This window comes from Monodon monoceros, unplaced genomic scaffold (genome assembly GCF_005190385.1).
Source record: "Monodon monoceros isolate NGI ecotype Baffin Bay Population unplaced genomic scaffold, NGI_Narwhal_1 Super_Scaffold_20, whole genome shotgun sequence".
Lineage (NCBI taxonomy): Eukaryota > Metazoa > Chordata > Mammalia > Artiodactyla > Monodontidae > Monodon > Monodon monoceros.
Window position 1 is genome coordinate 26,410,285 of NW_021703777.1, and position 11,169 is coordinate 26,421,453.

The window sequence follows — 11,169 nt, forward strand, 5'->3', positions numbered from 1 at the left end:
CCACTGCTAAGGATGTGATCAAGAAATACCACAATATGACAAAGAGTGACTCAGAAGGTTATATAATGTTCTCAAATCCCCTAGGGGGTCCAGACAGTCCTGCAACTTTTGCCCTCATGTTTGTCATTCCGGCCTGAATGACCAGTGTCTGGGCGGTGTTCATGGTGCGTGGCCATCCGTCTGACAAAACAGAGTAGGCCTGCCCTTCCAACCAACCACCACCCAGAAAAGAAGGAAAGGACCATCCAGTGAATACCTACTAAGTGCCAGGCACTGTGCCGGGCACTTTACAGACATAGAAGTAGCAATGGATGCAAGGAGGGCCAGGGAGTCAGGAAGACCAAGGTGTGACATGCAACTTCACCTCTCATCACCTGAGCAACTCCAGGCATGGTACTTAACCACTCTGTACCTCACTTTGCTCATCTGTAAAATCTAATGACTCATATCTCATAAAGACCATGGTGAGGATTGCATTACATAACATTGTCAAGGGCTCTGCACATAGACTGGAACAGAGGGGTGGCTCAGTGAGTGTTTGCTATTAATAGCAGCACTGCCATTATCATTGTTGCATTATTTCACATTCTCTTCCTAAGCAAAGTCAGAGAAAGCTCAGAATGGGAAGACCTCTAAGATCTAAGTCAGCTCTTCCAAGTTAGTCCCAAGAGACACTTCGGAGTGTAAGGTGTTCCTTTCACCTGGATGTCCTTGCCACCAGGAAGCATCAAAGCGGGCACCAGGATTTAGTGCATTGCTCTTAATCTTAGTACCGCCTGCTCCATCGCTACTAAAGCACAAGTTCTCATAGTTCTTTCTAAACGGGCTTGTGAGGAAAGGATTCAACCCCAAATGCAAATTTGCGCCACTCACAGAAACAAAAAATGTCATTTCAATTGTTGTCACAGGTCAGGGGTGGTACTAAAATGAAAGACCACGAACTCACTGCTGGAATAACCGACTCCCTCCTGCCAAGGGTTTACATTGCTACTGAAAGGACGAAAAGTCTTCTTTAAAATGTCTCGTGCCAGATGCGTCCATTGAAAACTTTTGCCCATTTTTAGAACAAAATTGGAATTGGCCTTTTATGGAAATTCAAAAGCAGGCAGAGAGTATCTGCAATTATTTGCTTCTTTGCATTTATGGAACTGCTGCTCCCCTGAAGCAAATCATGCCAGCTGCTTCCAGAATAATCCATGTTTGTACAATCACACACACACTCCAAAAAGTCCAACAGGAGCTAAACAGAAACGGGACCATGAGAAAAACAGGTCACTGATGCATGCACCTCGGCCTACGGTTGGCCAGATGTCTGTCCTCCCTTTTTGCCCTTGGACACTTTTTTAGCTCTTGTCTTACTTGACTTTTTGAATACTTTCTGAAGCACTTACACTGCTGTGTAATGGAAACTTTACAGCTTTCTGGGAACTGCCTCATCCCAGTCCTAGCGACATCCTGCTCCCCAGGTTCTCTTGTCCCCTTTCTGCTTCTCTGTCTCTGTCTTCTTCCTGGGTGCATCTTCCCTGTCACCCGCCGCAACCCCGACTCATACTATGGTGTTTCCTGGGATGCCCATCTCAGTGGTCCTGTCTTCTCACTATATGGTACATATAACCGCATGGACATATAGCCTACTACTGGGAGGAATGGAATCTGAATAACGCATTTCAGATAGAGAGCACTCTAAAAACTTAAATCTTCCTTTTTTTTTTCAAATAAAGTACGAGCACATATATTTTTGAAGGCATTTATATATTCCTCAAATAAAGCAGCTTAAGGTAAAACCTCTAGATCATGTCCTGCCTTCTTGTTTCAGCTCTTAGACTGTGAACAAGTGTCCTTTCCATGGTCTATTTAAGGCCACATTTTTCACATTTTCATGCTTTGTTGTTAGTGATTTCACTGTTTAAAATGGCTACCTAGAATGTAAATTGGTGCAGCCACTATGGAAAACAGTATGGAGGTTCCTTCAAAAACTAAAAATAGAGTTACCATAGGATCCAGCAATCCCACTCCTAGGCATACATCCCGAAAAGATGAAAACACTAATTCAAAAATACACATGCACCCCAATGTTCATAGCAACACTATTCACAATAGCCAAGAATAGTGGAAGCAACCTAAGTGTCCAACAGTAGATGAATGGATAAAGATGTGATATATGTATACACACACACACACACAAAATGGAATATTACTCAGCCATAAAGAAAACAAAATATTGCCATCTGCATCAACATGGCAGGCCCTAGAGATTACCATACTAAGTGAAGTAAGTCAGACAGAGAAAGACAAATACCATATGATATCACTCACCTGTGGAATCTACAAAAATAATACAAATCAACTTATTTACGAAACAGAAACAGATTCACAGACTTAGAAAACGATCTTATGGTTACCAAAGGGGAAAAGAGGGAGGGATAAATTAGGAGTATGAGATTAACAGATACACACCACTATACATAAAATAGATAGGCAACAAGGATAACCCAGGCAACTATATTCAATATCTTGTAATAACCTGGAAAAGAATCTGAAGCTGTGCACCTGAAACTAACACAATATTGTAAATCAACTGTAGTTAAATTAAAATAATATGTTAATTTAATTAAATTAAATGGCCACCTAGTGCAGTGCTGAATTGTCATCTAGTGTTCTTAAGTGCAAGAAGGCTGTGATGTGTCTTAAGGGAAAAATACACATGTAAGATATGTTTCATCGAGGCATGAGTTACAGTGCTGTTGGCTGTGAGTTCAATGGTAATGAATCAATGATATACATTAAATAAGGTGTTTTTAAACAGAAACACATATAAAACAAGATTACATGTTGATCCACTGACAAAAATGCTGCCACCAGAGGCTCAGAGGAAGCCAACCTTGTATTTCCCCTAGGAGTCATGCTGTGGTATTTGCTAATTTACTGTTTGCAGCAACATTATAGACCATAACCACCATGAATAATGAGAACTGACTGAATAGACAATTCACTCATGCTTTCCACAAATATTACATTAAATGTATCATGAGCTAGATGTAACACAGTGTCTAGGATGAAGAAAAACGGGTAATAAATATCTGTTGAATAAACTTAATGCTGCCTTAAATAGAAATAACAGATGTCATAACACACCTGTTTTTAATCCAACATTTAGGTACATTTTCTGAAAAACCTCAAGCGTGATGGCTTTATAAACTTCCTTTGCCTGGGCTACATTTGCTTGCAATAGCAATTAACCTCCGTTTCTCACAGGCCAACCCACGCTTTGATACCAGAGATTCTTACAAAGGAGAACATCCAAAACAACTTCACAATTATGTCTTGGCCTAAAGGTAATTGCTGATTCTCCTTAAGGAGAGCTTTCCATTCATTTAAAAAAATGTTTTAAGACCATTAAGCTTTTTTCCAACCCAATCCATTCTCCTCCTGCAAGGGGATACAATTACAACGTACCTTTCATTCACTGATAGATCTCACGGATAGATACTGATTCTACAACATTCTACATCAGTATTTCTGAAAGAGTAGCCAGGAAAGAAGTTGTTTAAAGAGAGAAGGAAATATCCATAAACTCAATCTAACCATGAAGAAACATGAGAAAAATTCAAACTGAGGCACATCCTACACAATACCAGTACTCTTGAAAAGTTTCAAGGTCACAAAAGACAAAAGACAGAGGAACTGCCACAGATTTGAGGACACTAAGGCGGAATGACAACTAAATGTAATATATGATCCTGGGTTGGGTCCTAAAACAGAAAAGGACGTTGATGGAAAACTGAAGAAATTTGAATAAAGTCTTTAGCTTAGTTAAGAATATTGTATCAATGTCATGTCTTAGTTTTACCAATTATATCTCAGTTATGGTTGGTTTTAACATTACGGGAAGCTGGGTGAAAACTATGGGAATTCTCAGTAATCACTCTGCAATTCTTCCCTAGGTCTAAAATTAAATTTGAAAAAAACGTCTTGAAGAGAGGGAGAGAGTAAGAGAGGAAGGAGATGGCTCATCCTATATTCCAAGTATAAATGTTGAATTGAAGCCAGGATGGGGCGGAGGGAAGGGTAGACAAATAGCTACTTTGGGTAACTGGGCGAATTCCTTGCAGCCCATAGGGGCCCATCATTTTCTGAAAGAATTGACCAGAAGTAGTTCCTTACTGGTACTACATGGGAAGCAACTTTCCCCAGAGCCCTTAATTTCCTGTCTTCTAGAAGATTTCTCCAGGCACCCTGAGTACTGAGACACCTTCCAGCTGGAATGGTCTAGACAGAAGAGGGACCTGGAGCTCTGCAAACACAAAGCACATTTGTGAAACTGTATTTCACCTGAAAACTTAGCATACGGGGCTCTTCATGGCCTGGCAGTGTTTCCTCTGGGCATGAACCCTATGCAGAAGGGACAAGTGTCTTCAAATGTCCTTCTGGGAAAACAAACACCCTAAAGACCCAGTACCGTGCCATTACATGACCTTGACAATTCTAGTTCATAATCATTACAAGCTATAATTTCCCCCAAGTTCTTTTGAAAGTCTGTTGCTGTTTAAACTCTTGTCTTGGTGTAAGTACTAGAAATCACAATGGGCATGATCCAAACAGAGGGCAGGGAGCTACATATTTCCTCCCTGATAATACATCAAAGCTAGGATGTGTTAATCTGAAATACTGGGAAATTTATTTTAATTTTCGTGAGCTCCATGAGCCAGTCCTTCCTGACAGCCACCTGGTGAGTGGGAGGCATTGAGCCCTGACTCTTAATTAATGATCTGAACGGCCACTGGGCATCCTTACAACTTTGGAACAGTCTTCACGGTCATAACGTCCATCTAGCCAGGAAATATGAGAGCTCAGAGCTATACACCAAGGTCAGTGTATCAGATGCAAGAAATCCAAACTACTGGACTCAGAGTGTCACACTTCCTAATCTCAGAAAAACTCAAAGGCCCTAAATCTTCAGTCCGCTTGGAAGAAATGCTTAAATTTTGGACTGAGGAGCTTCAAGATGGCGGAAGAGTAAGACGTGGAGAGCACCTTCCTCCCCACAAATACATCAGAAATACATACACATGTGGAACAACTCCTACAGAACACCTACTGAACGATGGCAGAAGACCTCAGACCTCCCAAAAGGCAAGAAACTCCCCAGGTACCTGGGTAGGGCAAAAGAAAAAAGAAAAAACAGAGACAAAAGAATAGGGACGGGACCTGCACCAGTGGGAGGGAGCCGTGAAGGAGGAAAGGTCTCCACACACTAGGAGCCCCTTCGCGGGCGGAGACTGCGGGTGGCGGAGGGGGAAAGCTTCGGGGCCGCGGAGCAGAGCACAGCAACAAGTGTGCGGAAGGCAAAGCAGAGAGATTGCCGCACAGAGGGTCGGTGTGGACCAGCACTCACCAGCCCGAGAGGCTTGTCTGCTCACCCGCCGGGGCGGGTGGGGCTGGGAGCTGAGGCTCGGGCTTCGGTCGGAGCGCAGGGAGAGGACTGGGGATGGCAGCGAGAACACAGCCTGAAGGGGGTTAGTGCGCCACGGCTAGCCGGGAGGGAGTCCGGGGAAAAGTCTGGAGCTGCCGAAGAGGCAAGGGACTTTTTCTTGCCTCTGTGCTTCCTGGCGCGCAAGGAGAGGGGATTAAGAGCGCTGCTTAAAGGAGCTCCAGAGACGGGCGCGAGCCGTGGCTAAAAGCGCGGGCCCCAAAGACGGGCCTGAGACTAAGGCTGCTGCTGCCGCCACCAAGAAGCCTGTGTGCGAGCACAGGTCACTATCCACACCTCCCCTCCCGGAGCCTGTGCAGCCCGCCACTGCCACGGTCCCGGGATCCAGGGACAACTTACCCGGGAGAACGCACGGCACACCTCAGGCTGTTGCAACGTGACGCCGGCCTCTGCCGCCGCAGACCCGCCCCGCACTCTGTGCCCCTCCCTCCCCTCGGCCTGAGAGAGCCAGAGCCCCCGAGGCAGCGGCTCCTTTAACCCCGTCCTGTCTGAGCGAAGAACAGACGCCCTCAGCAGACCTACACGCAGAGGCGGAGCCAAATCCAAAGCTGAACCCCGGCAGCTGTGCGAACAAAGAAGACAAAGGGAAATCTCTCCCAGCAGCCTCAGGAGCAGCGGATTAAAGCTCCACAATCAACTTGATGTACTCTACAGCTGTGGAATACCTGAATAGACAATGAATCATCGCAAACTGAGGAGATGGACTTTGGGAGAAACGATATATATTTTTTTCCCTTTTTCTCTTCTTGTGAGTGTGTATGTTTATGCTTCCGTGTGTGATTTTGTCTGTATAGCTTTGCTTTTACCATTTGTGCTAGAGTTCTGTCTGTCCGTTTTTTGTTTTTTTTTTTTTAGTATAGTTATTAGCACTTGTTATCATTGCTGGATTTGTTTTTTGGTTTGGTTGCTCTCTTTTTTCTTTCCTTTTTTTTAATTACATTAAAAAATATTTTAATAATTATTTTTTATTTTAATAAATTTATTTTACTTTATTTTATTTTATTTTATTTCACCTTCTTTCTTTCTCTCTTTTTTTTTTTTCTCCCTTTTATTCTGAGCTGTGTGGATGACAGTCTCTTGGTGTTCCAGCCAGGCATCAGGGCTGGGCCTCTGAGTTGGGAGAGCCAATTTCAGGACACTGGTCCACAAGAGACCTCCCAGCTCCATGTAGTATCAAACAGAGAAAATCTCCCAGAGATCTCCATCTCAATGCCAAGACACAGCTCCACTCAATGACCAGCAAGCTAGTGCTGGACACCCTATGCCAAACAACTAGCAAGACAGGAACACAACCCCATCCATTAGCAGAGAGGCTGCCTAAGATCATAATAAAGCTACACACACCCCAAAACACATGACCAGACGTGGACCTGCCCACCAGAAAAACAAGATCCAGCCTCATCCACCAGAAAACAGGCGCTAGTCCCCTCCACCAGGAAGCCTACACAGTCCACTGAACCAACATTGGCCACTGGGTACAGACACCAAAAACAACGGGCACTACTAACCTGCAGCCTGCAAATAGGAGACCCCAAACACAGTAGGTTAAGCAAAGTGAGAAGACAGAGAGACACACAGCAGATGAAGGAGCAAGATAAAAACCCACCAGACCTAACAAATGAAGAGGAAATAGGCACTCTACCTGAAAAAGAATTCAGAGTAATGATAGTAAAGATGATCCAAAATCTTGGAAATAGAATGGAGAAACTACAAGAAACATTTAACAAGGACGTAGAAGAACTAAAGAGCAAAAAAACATGATGAACAGCACAATAAATGAAATTTAAAATTCTCTAGAAGGAATCAATAGCAGAATAACTGAGGCAGAAGAACAGATAAATGATCTGGAAGATAAAGTAGTGGAAATAACTACTGCAGAGCAGAATAAAGAAAAAAGAGTGAAAATAACTGACAACAGTCTCAGAGACCTCTGGGACAATATTAAAAGCACCAACATTCGAATGATAGGGGTCCAGGAAGAAGAAGAGAAAAAGAAAGGGACTGAGAAAATATTTGAAGAGATTATAGTTGAAAACTTCCCTAATATGAGAAAGGAAATAGTTAATCAAGTCCAGGAAGCACAGAGAGTCCCATACAGGATAAATCCAAGGAGAAACACGACAAGACACATATTAATCAAGCTATCAAAAATTAAATACAAAAAAAAAATTTAAATCAGCAAGGGAAAAAAAACAACATACAAGGGAATCCCCATAAGGTTAACAGCTGATCTTTCGGCAGAAACTCTGCAAGCCAGAAGGGAGTGGCAGAACATATTTAAACTGTCGAAACGGAAAAAGCTACAAGCAAGATTACTCTACCCAGCAAGGATCTCATTCAGATTCGACGGAGAAATTAAAACCTTTCCAGACAAGCAAAAGCTAAGAGAATTCAGCACCACCAAACCAGCTTTACAATAAATGCTAAAGGAAATTCTCTAGGCAGGAAACACTAGAGAACGAAAAGACCTACAATAACAAACCCAAAACAATTAAGAAAATGGTAATAGGTACATACATATCGATAATTACCTTAAATGTAAATAGATTAAATGCTCCAACCAAAAGACACAGACTGGCTGAATGGATACAAAAGCAAGACCCATATATATGCTGTCTACAAGACACCCACTTCAGACCTAGGGACACATACAGACTGAAAGTGAGGGGATGGAAAAAGATATTCTATGCAAATGGAAAGCAAAAGAAAGCTGGAGTAGCAATTCTCATATCAGACGAAATAGACTTTAAAATAAAGACTATTTCAAGAGACAAAGAAGGATACTACATAATGATCAAGGGACAAATCAAAGAAGGAGATAAAACAATTGTAAATATTTATGCACCCAACATAGGAGCACCTCAATACATAAGGCAAATACTAACAGGTATAAAAGGGAAAATCGACAGTAACACAATCATAGTAGGGGACTTTAACACCCCACTTTCACCAATGGACAGATCAAACAAAATGAAAATAAATAAGGACACACAGCTTTAAATGATACATTAAACAAGATGGACTTAATTGATATTTATTGCACATTCTATCCAAAAACAACAGAATACACTTTCTTCTCAAGTGCTCATGGAACATTCTCCAGAATAGACCATATCTTGGGTCACAAATCAAGCCTTGGTAAATTTAAGAAAATTGAAATCATATCAAGTATCCTTTCTGACCATGCTATGAGACTAGATACCAATTGCAGTAAAATCTGTAAAAAATACAAATACATGGAGGCCAAACAATATACTACTTAATAACCAAGAGATCACTGAGGAAATCAAAAAATACTTAGAAACAAATGAAAATGAAAGCACGATGACCCAAAACCTATGGGATGCAGCAAAAGCAGTTCTAACAGGGAAGTTTATAGCAATACAATCCTACCTCAAGAAACAAGAAACATCTCAAATAAACAACCTAAACTTACACCTAAAGCAATAAGAGAAAGAACAAAAAAAACCCAAAGTTAGCAGAAGGAAAGAAATCATAAAGATCAGATCAGAAATAAATGAAAAAGAAATGAAGGAAACAATATCAAACATCAAGAAAACTAAAAGCTGGTTCTTTCACAAGATAAACAAAATTGATAAACCATTAGCCAGACTCATCAAGAAAAAAAGGGAAAACACTCAAACCAATGGAATTAGAAATGAAAAAGGAGAGGTAACAACGGACACTGCAGAAATACAAAGGATCATGAGAGATTGCTACAAGCAACTATATGCCAATTAAATGGACAACCTGGAAGAAATGGACAAATTCTCAGAAAAGCACAATTTATCGAGACTGAACCAGTAAGAAATAGAAAATATAAACAGATGAATCACAAGCACTGAAATTGAAACTGATTAAAAATCTTCCAACAGGGCTTCCCTGGTGGCGCAGTGGTTGAGAGTCTGCCTGCCGATGCACGGGACATGGGTTCATGCCCCGGTCCGGGAAGATCCCACATGCCATGGAGCGGCTGAGCCCGTGAGCCATGGCCGCTGAGCATGTGCGTCCGGAGCCTGTGCTCCGCAATGGGAGAGGCCACAACAGTGAGAGGCCTACGTACCGCAAAAAAAAAAAAAAAAAAAATCTTCCAACAAACAAAAGCCCAGGATGAGATGGCTTCACAGGCGAATTCTATCAAACATTTAGTGAAGAGCTAACACCTATCCTTCTCAAACTCTTCCAAAATATAGCAGAGGGAGGAACACTCCCAAACTCATTCTACGAGGCCACCATCACACTGATACCAAAACCAGACAAAGATGTCACAAAAAAAGAAAACGACAGGCCAATCTCACTGATGAACATAGATGCAAAAATCCACAAAAAAATACTAGCAAACAGAATCCCACAGCACATTAAAAGGATCATGCACCATGATCAAGCGGGGTTATCCCAGGAATGCAAGGATTCTTCAATATACACAAATCAATCGATGCGATACACCAGATTAACAAACTGAAGAATAAAAACCATATGATCATCTCAATAGATGCAGAAAAAGCTTTCGACAAAGTTCAACACCCATTTATGATAAAAACCCTCCAGAAAGTAGGCATGGAGTGAACTTACCTCAACCTATTAAAGGCCATATATGACAAACCCACAGCCAACATCGTCCGCAATGGTAAAACAATGAAACCATTTCCACTAAGTTCAGTAACAAGACAAGGTTGCCCACTCTCACCACTCTTATTCAACATAGTTTTGGAAGTTTTAGCCACAGCAATCAGAGAAGAAAAAGAAATAAAAGGAATCCTAATCAGAAAAGAAGAAGTAAAGCTGTCACTGTTTACAGATGGCATGATACTATACATAGAGAACCCTAAAGATGCTACCAGAAAACTACTAATCAATAAATTTGGTAAAATAGCAGGATACAAAATTAATGCACAGAAATCTCTTGCATTCCTATACACTAATGATGAAAAATCTGAAAGTGAAATTAAGAAAACACTCCCATTTACCATTTCAACAAAAAGAATAAAATACCTAGGAATAAACCTACCTAAGGAGACAAAAGACCTGTATGCAGAAAACTATAAGACACTGATGAAAGAAATTAAAGATAATACAAAAAGATGGAGAGATATACCCTGTTCTTGGATTGGAGGAATCAGCATTGTGAAAATAACTATAGTAGCCAAAGCAATCTACAGATTCAGTGCAATGCCTATCAAACTACCACTGGCATTTTTCACAGAACTAGAAAAAAAATTTCACAATTTGTATGGAAACACAAAACACCCTGAATAGCCAAAGCAATCTTGAGAAAAAAAAGATGGAGCTGAAGGAATCAGGCTCCCTGACTTCAGACTATACTACAAAGCTACAGTAATCAAGACAGTATGGTACTGGCACAAAAACAGAAATATAGATCAATGGAAAAGGATAAACCCATGCACATATGGTCACCTTATCTTTGCTAAAGGAGGCAAGAATATACAATGGAGAAAAGACAGCCTCTTCAATAAGTGGTGCTGGGAATACTGGACAGCTATATGTAAAAGAATGAAATTAGAACACTCCCTAACACCATACACAAAAATAAACTCAAAATGGATTAAAGACCTAAATGTAAGGCCAGACACTATCAAACTCTTAGAGGAAAACATAGGCAGAACGCTCTATGACATAAATCACAGCAAGATCCTTTTTGACCCACCTCCTAGAGAAAT